Source organism: Limulus polyphemus, unplaced genomic scaffold (genome assembly GCF_000517525.1).
Source record: "Limulus polyphemus unplaced genomic scaffold, Limulus_polyphemus-2.1.2 Scaffold1147, whole genome shotgun sequence".
Lineage (NCBI taxonomy): Eukaryota > Metazoa > Arthropoda > Merostomata > Xiphosura > Limulidae > Limulus > Limulus polyphemus.
In genome coordinates, this window is record NW_013666757.1 from 129,110 (window position 1) to 141,988 (window position 12,879).

The window sequence follows — 12,879 nt, forward strand, 5'->3', positions numbered from 1 at the left end:
TTTTCATCTCACAGTGGTGACAACAACATAACTTGTGCAATTACAAATCAGAATATTATTATATTCAGTAGCTGAGGGTTCCCATTAAGAAACAAAAACTGTTTAAAGGACAATGTTCCCTTCTTTCTCTCATTATTAAATCCCTAATGATCTCCTCATATGCTAAGTACGTACCTTTCTTTGCGGAAGGTAATGATAGACTTGTTTCAGTGATTATGTACTTGGATCTTCAAGTTCAAAGCCACAAGTCTATATTAAAAAAACAACAACAACAAAAGTGCCCTATTTCAGGGTGTTATATTGTCTTCCTTTTTGCACAAAAATTCTAAAAAATAGAAATGTGCCCTATTTCAAGGGATTTTTTGTTACTCTTCACAGGCAAAAATCCTAAAACAAAATACCACATGTACACTGTCAGATGATTTCAAATTACCATATCAAAATTATGGTAATCAATCTAGCCAGCTGTGGTAATGAATGCTAACACACGCACATAAAAAATAATCTTTATAATAAGATGTTGCCACATTTAAGCATAATATAAATATTGTAGTTTCACATAAAAATTTAATGTACTTTAAAAATGATTGCATTGAAGTATTTATGACACCAAGTTAACATTTTGCTGGTATTACAAGTATAATTACATATTTGAATGGAGTTGAGCAAATGGCAATGAAAAGGAGATTTCAAGTTATGATTTAAAAAAAAATCAGTAGAGATAGGATGCTGCAGCAAATAAACACCAAATTGTTGAACAAATAAAAAAACTTTGTCCTTGTACTGTTTTCAAAATTTCTCACATGAAAGTTAATAAAAGACTAAGAAGAAAAGTGCACTGATGACCTTCTTTTCCCCTTTTTAAAAATTTGAAAGACAAAAGTTGTAACTATAAATATGCTGTCTCTCTGTTTTAGAATCTATAGATCATTCAGTGGCTAAATATTGATTACACAATGAATTGGAATTTGTTACTTTTAAAGGGATGTGACAAGAATTATCTGCTGTGAATTGGGCAGCTGAGTTATTTGGAGACACTGATCAGATGTGGAAAATTTTAAAGATAAATTTTTAAATATTCGAGATAAACATATTCCTTATAGAAAGAAAAGGGTAGCTGCAAGTAAAAGACCACATTGGCTCACAAAGAGTTTATGATATAAAATTAAAGAAAAGCATAATAAATTTAAAACATTTAAATTGACTGGTATGACAGGAGATTTTGAAGATTACAGAAGATCAAGAAAGTTAGTAAAACTGGAAATCAGGACATCAAAAAGGATATATGAGAAAAGGTTGGCTGAAAATGTAAAAATTAACAGTAAGGATTTCTTTAAATACATTAAGGGTAAATAAAATGTTAGGATGGGGATACTTTGAGGGATGATAAAGGAAGAGTAGTATCTGATAATTTAGAGATGGCTGGGTTATTAAAAGTTGCTTTTTCCTCGGTTTTTACTATGAAGATTTAAGCAGTATTCCACATCTTAAACAGCTGATACATGGAAACAAGGTCATCAAACAAGATGACTGCATTAATTCTGAGCTGGTTAAGAAATAATTGGGAAGTTTAAAAAACAATAAGGCTCATGGACCAGATAATATTTCCCCAAGGGTTTTGAAGGAGGTTAAAGATTGGATATGTGAGCCACTTACTACTATGTTTTGTCAGTTCTTGAATAGTGGACAGGTACCAGAGGATTGGAAGTTAGCTAATGTAATTCCTCTTTTCAAGGGAGGTGATAAAATTGTCCCAGTAACTGTAGGCCCATTAGTCTTACATCAGTTGTGAGAAAAATTAAAAAAAAAAGATTTTTTTAAAAGATTCTTTCCAAAGTCATTTAACAAAATTTAGAATTCTATTGGATAGTGAACATGATTTCACTAAAGGAAAATATTGCCTTATAAAACTTTTGAAAAGATTACTGCTTATGTAGATGAAGGTAATGGTGTATCTGGATTTTCAGAAAGCATTTGACAAGGTGCCACATAAAAGATTTCTAAAAAAAAAATTATTGGTGTGGGAGATAAGTTAGCAAATTGGATAGAAGATTGACTGGATGGAAGAAAGCAGAAGGTTGTTACAAATGGAGTTCAGTCAAACTGGATTAACGTCACAAGTGGTGTACCTCAGAGCTTAGTCTTAGGAACTTTGCTCATTTTGATTTACATCAATGACATAGATGAAGAAATAGCCAATAAATATCTTAAATTTGCAGATCATATTAAGGTCTTGGGTGTTGTTACCTGTGAAGAGGATGCTGCTGATTTACAAAACAATTTAGATCATTTAGTGAGTTGGGCAAATAAATGGCAGATGGGTTATAATTATAATAAGTGCAAGATAATGCATGTGGGCTATCATAATTTGAATTATAAGTATAATTTGGGTGAGAATAACCTTAACAGTGTCATGACAGAAAGGGATCTTGGTGTAGTAGTTGATCAATCTCTAAAGCCATCCAAGCAATGTGATGTTACTAGTGGTAGAGCAAATAGAATTTTAGGTTGTATCTACAGAAATATTGAATACAAGTCTATAGAGATTATAATTTCATTGAACAGGGCACTGGTTAGGCTACATCTGGAATATGGTGTTCAGTCTTCGGCTTCTTACCTTAGGAAAGACATTGAATTGTTGGAAAGGGTTCAGAGAAGGGTTACTAGAATGGTTCCTGGGATGAAGGGGTTGTCATACAAGGATAGGCTGAAATCTCTCAAACTGTTTTCTCTTGAAAAAGGAAGAGTTAGGGGGATCTGATTGAGGTGTTTTAAGATTGTAAAGGGAATTGATAGTGTTGATGTATAGTAAGACTAGGAGACATAAATATAAATTTTGGCAAGGTAGGAGTCGTCTTCAGCTAAAACAGTTTCATTTTTCTAACAGGGTGGTTGGCCTTTGGAATGGGTTGCCAGATGTTGTAGAGGCAGTAAATTTAAGAAAAAGCTTGATAAGTATATGAATAATAAAGGCTGGCTTTAAGATATTTTAATTTAGTTTAAGAGTATGGAACAGCCGATATAGACCAATAGGTCCCATGTTGTCCCAAAACATGTTAATCAGTGCCACTGTTTTGTGCAAAAGAAGAAAAAGTTAATTAAACTTCAGCACTATTGTTAGTTGTTACTTCAAAGGAGTTAATTTAAGGAATAATTTAAATTTGTTTAGAAATGATATCAGGAGCTTTTATTAAGTACAGTGTCACTTACTTATAAAAATTATTTATAAACTGGATAATACTCTCGACAACAGTGTATTCACCTGTTTCTCTTCTCAGTTGGTGCTGCAAACTATACACTAAATGCATTGATGGTTTATTCAAAGCACACTGATAACCTACCATCTTCCTAATTTACCACATTTGGCAAAATACTTTGTAATTTTTTATTTTTTTGTATTATGTCAAGATATCTTAAAACAGCATGTAAATCACATTTAGCCAATTATATGAAGAAATCCTGAAGTTAGTTGCACATTTAATGGTTGATTTTTGATGAGAATGTTTAACATAATACATATGTATGTGTGTAAGATGTTGATAACATTAACATATTTTTTGGAAACTTGTTTCTTTGCTTTTTTTTTTCTTCATAAACTCATATGATCTGTTAGAAAAACGTTCTTTTTTTAGGTTGTATTTTTCAATTTATTTAAAGCCTGGAAAAAATAGTTTAAGATGGTAATTTTAGACTAGTCTGTAGCAGTAATAAAGACTTTGCAAATTTCAGTGTACTGATTTCTAATTCATGCATGAAAATATACTTGCACAATAAACAAAATCAAATAATTTTTGAAGTTGCTTTAACAGACAGTAACAGGGTACGATAAATCCAAATATTGTATGCTGATTATTTTAGGGTATCTTAATGTCTCTGAAGTGTCTTGCACTTCATTTCCAGAATATCTCAAAGCAACATTAGAAGAATTTCAGTACATCTTCTCTGCTTGGGATGTAAAGAATTAAAGACGCACTGATTTTTAAGTTCTGCTACTTTCTTCAATAAAAAGTTTGACTTTCTACGTTAAAGAGTTTTGTACGTGTCAACTAGAAGACTGGTATCTCTCCAGATTTCCAGAAGTATGTAATCTGGGAACAATTTCAGTTATTCTCTTCAACAGCCTAACTTTGTGTTTCATATGCATATTTGGTATATGTTTCTTTTTCTAGATTTCTGTATTTCAATAAAACATTTTGATATATCTCAGACTCTTTAGCTCCGTGTGTTCTAGAAAGAGGTTAATAATGTCTCCAACTACGTAGATTTATGTTTTTAAGTAACAGCTTTGTATACCTCCACATCTTTACATCCATGTGTTCTACTAATAGACTAAACATTTTAACCAGCTTTATATTTAGCAAGAGATTTAGTATGTTTCCAGTTTTCTTGGTACATGTGTTACTGATGAAATTTAGTATCTATCTCTCTTTCTAAATATTTTATAGTAACAGATTTCCTCAATTTTATCTTTTATGGTAAACCTGATATGTACTCATTGTTCAATTAAACATCTTGCTAAAACATGTTTGACAAAATTTTACACAGTTTTTACAACAAAGCTTAAAATATCCATTGGTTTAATTTTTATGCATTGTACGAGTTTTTTTTTTTTCATTTGACCTTTGTCGAGTGCTTAACCAAATGATTAATTTTCAATTTTAATCATACTAGGAATTGCTTCTCATGTATTTAATTTCTGTACAGATATGCTCAAAGATTATTGTCTTATTAAGACACTTAACTAAAATCATTCTGGGCTTGGTTCCAAAAACATTGATATCATAAAGTTCATTCTGGTTCATCGTGCGATAATCTTAACAAAAATAAATCTTAATTTAACAATTAAAGTAAAACATTAAGTGAAAATATATTTTGTAATAAAAAAATCTTGATGCTGAGACTTGTACCAGTGTTGGTATTAATTTTAACTATTAGTTTAGCATTCAAACCAACCCAAAATCAGCAACAACTTACAATGCATAATTAACAAAAGTTCACTTTGCTGAATTATTTAATACAATATACTTAACTTCCAGTTTTATTTTTTCCCAACTATAAACTCTTAGAACATAATAAACAAGAAGTTCTCTATCACAAGCTATTTTTTTTCTTAAAATCAGTATTTTTGAAACCGTTGAAGTAAATCATAAGTATAAGGCCAATCTTAGTGATTCAAACAATCGTTAGTATGAGACCAATCTTAGTGATTCAAACAATCGTTAGTATAAGACCAATCTTAGTGATTCAAACAATCGTTAGTATGAGACCAATCTTAGTGATTCAAACAATCGTTAGTATGAGACCAATCTTAGTGATTCAAACAATCGTTAGTATAAGACCAATCTTAGTGATTCAAACAATCGTTAGTATAAGGCCAATCTTAGTGATTCAAACAATCATTAGTATGAGACCAATCTTAGTGATTCAAACAATCGTTAGTATAAGACCAATCTTAGTGATTCAAACAATCGTTAGTATAAGACCAATCTTAGTGATTCAAACAATCGATAGTATAAGACCAATCTTAGTGATTCAAAAGGAAGCAAGTTTTTCATTCCTACATTTCCACAATACATAATAAACCAAACTGAAGTTTTATTTGAAAATACTCAATATTATTCACATCCACTTCAAAACAGACTTTTTAATAGCACACACACACATATAGTGGAGGTGATGAAATAGACCAGCACTTGAAATTGATCAGTTAAGATAATGCTTAAAGTACACATGACATTTACCTCAATATTGTTTTCACTTAAGTACAACAATCCTCAATTCTTACAGTACATATGACAGCCAATTGCTATAATTACACAAAGTATAATCCATTCAAAATTAAATTTACAGAAAAATTATAGTAGAAATGGACCTGAAAAGGTCTTCCATACATGAACACATTCAGAATAAAGCTTGAAATCTGATCAGTACAGTTCAGATTACAACTCAGACATGAAAAAATTTAAATCAAGCCAAAAAGTTTCAATTATGAACAAATATTTAAACTTACACTGGCATCACTCTCTTTGATCCAATTATAAAATGCATCTTCCACTATCCTTAGCCACAATATAAAATCAATGGTCAAATACAATTTCAATTAAATGTATTTGTTACTATCCTTCAATAAACCACAGAAGTTTGTTACTGTTCATGTATATGTAAACTAGTACCAGAATTAGCAACAGTTTTGATAAATTAACGAGTATTTAACATACATCTTTTACAACGGAGAGTAACCAGATTGTGCTTAGTCAGTAGGGTGCAGAAAACAATGGTTATTACTGAAAAGTACTAAATGTACACAAGTTATTACAAAAATAATTTCACTCTTCAATAATAAAACTCGGATATTTATTGGTTAGAACTTTTACTTACATAAAATACTTTAACTTCCTTCTATTTCTTCCAAATGATATAATATTAAACAATATTTCCATGCAAAAACAATTGAAACTACTGATGTAAATTGTTTTATGATTTTGCTGGAGGAACAGGATCAGAAGCACTTCCACTTTCCAAGTCGCTCAGCAGTTCTACTCCACTTAGAATGTGGATCTGATGGTTCTGTTGAAGCTCAGCTAAGTGCTCTGGTGTGGCATGAATAACTTCCACTTCCCCCATGTTCTGTGCTAATCACCTAACAAAACATTCATCAGTACAGTTACATAGTCATAATAAGGTTATTTGTAATAACTTCTCTTTGGTTTGTATCTTATCAAATCTGCTCAACATATCACATGAATGTTTATAACTGCTTCAATCTTCTGTGTTCATGAAACCAAAGAAGCCCCCTCCATTTTTTTTTGTGCAAAAACTTCATGGGCAATTGAATAGAACAAATAGAAGTTAAATGTTTGTAATGTAAGATCCCCTAGCTTTTTACCACAGTAGTTTTCACTAACAAATCTCTACTATACAGACATTGGTACAATTTTCACAGAATTAAAACTAAAAGTTTAGAGCTGGACAATTACTTGATATAATCAATTACCTACGAGCATCAATTAGTGTCCCATAAAATATTCAGTTACGATTAAATTGATTAATGTCAAGAAAATAATCCACTAATCAAAGTTAGTGTCACTAACGTTGAAATGCCGATTAGAGGGAAGGCAACGGGCCAGTAGAACCCTACTCTTGAGCTAGTTTAGTGTCATACAAAGAATATGTTTACTGTTTTTTACATTGTGATATGTTGTAACCAAAACACATGTAGTGTGTCGTGCATCCAAAATAACCTGTAGGACACACCATGTCTAATTAACGGGAGTGATAGTTTAGTAATTTTCCACTTTCCGTAACTCAGTAATGCAAACTGTCACATATTTTCAGTGGATGTGCTCTACTGGACCCTTACTTCACATACCAGATTTCAAGAAAATCCATTGAGAAATACGCGAGATATAAAATTTCCACCTTTGCTTGAAGTTTTTCCTTTTGATTTTCTTTGCACAGAAAGTACCAAAAATTTATTTGATAGAAAAAACATACTTAACTTTTATGGATTTTTTTCAAATTTGGTACGTTGATAGATCTTTAGAACCTATAATTAGATGTCAAATTTATCTAAATATAAGCCATATGTGTAAAGTTATTCAACAAATACCACTCGATTTTGAACAAAATGTTTGCGCAAAAAGTCACGTTAGCTACTGGTCTAAACTATTTACTACAGCTTCACCTAAGAGTAAAAGTGGACCACTTTTAGTTTTTTTGTCATTTGGATTAAAGTTGGCTAATTTAGAGCAGCAAAACTATAGGGTCAAAAACGTGCTAATACATAAGTATTGGTTAGGCCAAACAAACTAGATTAGCAGTTTCTAGCTCAAGTTTTCAAAAGAATCATACAGGTGGATGGATATTATTCATTGCCACTTTTTAAGTACAAATTAGCTAAATTCTATGGATTAACTTACTTTTTTCTGATTTGTAAGTTTAATTACCCTTATTTGCTCTTTGTTTGACCTTGAACCTTTGTTTCTTTACATTTATGACACAAATCTGGATTGAAGGAATTGTTTTTCTTCCTCTCCATGTATGTTTGAACTAGATAGAGCTTTTAATGCTATTGCAACATCTTGGTTCATCCTTTCAAAATGTCCATGGTGATGGTCTCCAGAAAGATCCTATATTAGTTTTTTTTATCCCTCAGGAAACTGGATTTAATTAAGGTTAATGCCTTGAGTTCCCCCAAATAACTAGTTTGTTTCTCTTTCCATCTTCATTGATTTTGGATGACTTTGATGTTGGTTATTAAATATTCAGTTTTGTTGATGGGTAAAGCCCTTTCCAGTCAACTGTTTTGAAGACAAGCCAGTTTTGTGTAACCATCCAGTTATCATCTTTGGTTTCTCTGGATTTTACATTTTTAAGATTTAGTACCTATTAAAATTTTGTTATATGCAACAGGAATCTTTCTTCTAGCAGAAACCACAGCTGAAAACGTTTTTCATATGCTTTAATATTCTTGTGTTTGGGTTGACTTCCCTAGTCACCCTAATTCAGTGATATGTAGTAATTCCATGAATAAACCTTATTACTACATCACTGCTGTCTAAAAAAAATAATTATTGATAATGTCAATGATGCCTAGTCTTTAACTTCTTACATAAATATAAGTTATTTTGTGATGAATAAAAATATTCAATACACTACACAAAATTTGACTTGTAGAAGTTTCAAAAGTGAAGAAATGTTTCAAATCCCTATGCACAATACCTTTTGATTCTATTCAAATCTTTTCCTCTTCCTGGTTCTGCAAAGAGGTGAATATTCTTCTAAGTAAGTGATGAAAAGCTACAGGAATAACTTTTAAGATTTTGAAAATTAGGGAAGAATTTTGAACCATGGAAAAGACAAAAAAGGGTAAAGAGTAAATTATGTGAAGGAGAAAGAAAAAGAAAATAAAAAAGAAGGGAACAGAAAAGAAACTGTTTATAGACTATTAGGTTTTGTTGCTGAAGCTATTGTGAACCAGTCAGATACGGGTAAAATTCAGGATTGAGGGTACTGGAAAGATTTTTGATAGTCTACAAGAACATTTACTCCTGCAGCACAAACTGAAATGTGCAAATTCACTCTCTCATGTACTCCATATTATAATTATTATCGCTCTCTATGGAATTCAGAAGATACTATGTAATTTTGTTAATAGATCAAGGTATTTCTAGCCTCTTCAGAAAAAGGTTATTGTGAGGGTCAGAAGAATCTCTTTGGTTTTTTATTTCTGTCTCTTTAATATAACAAAAAATTATGGATGGACCAGTAACTTATCTCTATCTTTCAATTTAAACACAAATCTTACAATTCAACTTTATGGAAATTGGATAATCTAAGAAAGCTGAATTTTTCTTTCAAGAATGATCCCTAGATGAGGAACAGTTCATATATTTACTCCATTTTCTCTGCTTCTATTTTATGCTCAAATAGAAAATATTATTTAAGAAAGAGGATGTACGCTAGTCCCTCTTTAAATGTGGGTAAAAACATGAAACAGTAAATTGCTGGATGGAGAAACTGTTTCACAAAGTGAAAAATGAAGTGAAGCAAACAATCAACATGTCAGAGAAAGCTGGATGTATATATATAGATATCTGTATGAAATTTATTTTAGTAAACTATAAAAATTTCATACCTGTGATGTACACTGGAAAGGTATGGAAACACTACTTTCATCTGTTTGATGAAGAGAAACTGGTATGGCTTGTCCAGCAGTAACATTTCTTTCCAAGAAGATATGACTTTCTGTTTTGATCGAAGGTTCAAATTCAATGTCATGCTGAGCTACAGAGGGTGAATCTGGACCAATTAAGTTGCAATTTGGTGATGATATTTGAACATATTTCTGTGAAATCTTAAATTTAAACACATATCACGGTAAGTAGGAAACCCATTTGCTCAAAGTACACACACCTAACCTGGAATATTATGGATCTACATACATTTCCAAAATGAGGAACACACCACTTTGCATTTGGAACAACTTATGACCAGCTGAGAACCATAATTTTTAAATTCCTCAAATTAAAGAGATTTTTAATTTAATTTGGTAGCATCTCTTGTTATTGACTTAAATCTCTTTACAAGGTTTCACAAAGGCTTGAACTGCAGTTCCAGTTAATCTTCAGTCACATGTAAAACTGGATAGCCTCAAACACTCTTTTTAATTGTAATAATCTGCAAATGGTTCACATATCATGGTCCTTAATATACTCATTATATCATTTCAACATTTATATCTTTACAACTCATGTAAAGATAAATAACACACCTACTTTCCGAGTGAAAAGATCCTAACCTTACCTATCACTCAACAACTGTATATACAGCTTTATTCTTTCGCATTCATAACTTAGAAGTTTGAAAGAATACAACTTTAAGATAATACACCACATCTAATTTCTTTGAGAAAGCAAACCTTTGGCTGCATCTTGCTACTTCTTAATGTACAACTTGATAAATATATGCTCAACAATAAATATACTGATTTATCTATCATAGTATTTTTGTTTACTTGTGTTTAAGTGCAATGCTACACAATGAACTAATTTTGCTGTGCCCAATATGGGTATTGAACCCCCAATTTGTGGAGTACAAGCCCTCAAGGTAATCAGTGAGCAACTGGGGGGGGGGGACATAGTGAAGAATGTGATATGTTAGAAACATATAATTGGAATATCAAATGTGATACATGAAAGAAAGGCTCCTGAATAACTTATATGAAATAGAAATAAATGAATGGGACAAGATAATGGCCAAAGCAGTAGTGTATGAAATATGATAGGGAACATGATGTATTACACAGAATTGCATGAAACATTGTTTCCATAAGGTAAAAGAAAAAACAAAATCACTAAAATTTTAAAATTACCTCATTTACAGATTTTAATATAACATGAACTCCACCAAAATTAAATAGCTAATATTGCATTATATTTCACAAAATATGCAGTAACAGCTGTTGAAACATTTTAGCAATAACAGTAACATAAAATCTATTGGAAAAAAACAAACCTTATTCAAGTAAAAAATAAAAAGGTTATGAAACAAGCCATTAAAATAAATTCTAAATGATTGTGCTACTAAGCAAAGTATCAGCAAATTCTTCACTATTTACAGCTCCCTATGTGTATTTCAACTTTTCCAAACTTCAGTTTAATAATAAGTAATAAAGCCTTGTATCTTTCTCCCCAATACCATGTTTTAGCTAGAGCTATAAACTCCGCTAGGTATAATCAAAACCAAATTATAATTTACTGCACAAATTATTTCAACTTGCCAATAGGCAACAAGTCACTTTGTACATGATTGGCACTGAACATACATCACAACACATTACCATGCCAACAAAGGGAAAACTTAAATTCATATTGTTACTGAGACAATTCACTCATTAACAATGGTGCATATTTTACGGTTTTCCAACACAGTGGTCATTCCATTATTTTTAAATGTTTTTCATTTTCATACTGCAATTTTTTTGTTTGTAATCAAGCACAAAGCTACACAATGGGCTATCTGTGCTCTGCCCACCACGGGTATCGAAACCTGGATTCTAGTGTTGTAAGTCCGCAGACATACTGCTGTGCAACTGGGGGCTATACTGCAATTCAACCTAACAAACAACTTTTCAAAAACCTGATGGGGTTGGAATTTATCAGGTTCTCCTGCTAAAAACCACTGATTTTCCAGTATTTCCAATAACGAAAAATTTATTTTAAAAAGTTCAAACTGTCCAGGGTTCAAACCACTGATAAAAAAGGTAAGGAACATAACAAGTAGAACAGATGTTAATAAAACATTTACTATGATGAACAACCATAAATTAAACAATCTACTATGATATTATTCCAACTGTTCATACAATTTAACCTGAAAAGTATCAGATTATTACACAATAAACATCAATTACAAAAGTGTGTTAAACTTGCCAATAAAAAATATACAATAAAATCCATTAACATTACTTAAAGAATTTATAATAAAACAATCCACAGAGGCTTAATTATTTCGGATATCATGAATGTTGTCCGACTCCAAGGTTTTTACAGTGTTAAAACTAATTGTTTCTTCTAATCTATAACTTTTAAGTTTCATTCATTGCAAACTATAGGTGACTAATATATATGAAAGGATAAATTCAGTTAACTTAAAACAAACTTTTATTAGGCATGCGATTTTCAAAATATTCAGTTATTAAAGTGTTACTGATATTATAAAGTATCCGATTTCTACATAAAACAAAGTATACAGTAATTTCCTCACCTGTGTCGAAAAGCTTTTACAGTTAATGGCATTCCTCTCTGTTTTCTGCGGAAAGCTGTTCGGCACTTGGAATCAAGATTCTGCTGAATTCGATGCCAGTCTTTTGTACATATTCTAAACTTGTGCATAAGGTGGCTTGATACAAAGAAACAAAAGTTACTAAATAGCTTGAGGTTGAAGTACAACTTATAACAAAGGGCATGTTCACTTATCTATCAAACTTTCACTGAAGAAAAATTGCAATAAACACAAAGCAAATTCAAAAGTAAAATTAAATAGTACAAATTTTCATAACTTTTCTATTACATTAAGAAGCTAGGAGTTACACATTTCAGTAATAATGCTTTGTAAAGTCAATTTCTATAATTTATTTTCCAACCATACTAACTGTCAAAATTCAAATACGACTTTAATACAAATATCAATTTCAAATAACTTGGATCAGAAAAAAATTATTAATTTAGAATAGTTTTTAAAATAACAAGAATACTCTTCACATCCAAAAAGAACTAATTCAGTAATTTTGCAAATTTGCTTAGTTCTGTAAATTATCTAAATTAAAGTTTTCTCAGTCTAAACTGTTGTGAATATATTAGACAACAATGTCAGTAA

At 31.0% G+C, this 12,879-nt stretch overlaps 1 long non-coding RNA gene across 2 annotated transcripts in view; it reads right to left on the bottom strand.

The window, feature by feature from the left end:
• Nucleotides 1–6,332: 6,332 nt before the first annotated feature.
• Nucleotides 6,333–12,879, bottom strand: part of LOC111086501 — a 9,570-nt gene continuing 3,023 nt past the window's right edge. The window contains exons 3-6 of one of the 2 annotated variants that reach the window (XR_002611227.1): nucleotides 12,268–12,402; nucleotides 9,638–9,786; nucleotides 8,722–8,758; nucleotides 6,333–6,640 (exon numbers count right to left, since the gene is read on the bottom strand). This is a non-coding gene — a long non-coding RNA (uncharacterized LOC111086501). Of the gene's footprint in view, nucleotides 6,641–8,721; nucleotides 8,759–9,637; nucleotides 9,802–12,267; nucleotides 12,403–12,879 lie in introns of both variants that reach the window. The other variant, XR_002611228.1, reaches the window with a different exon arrangement.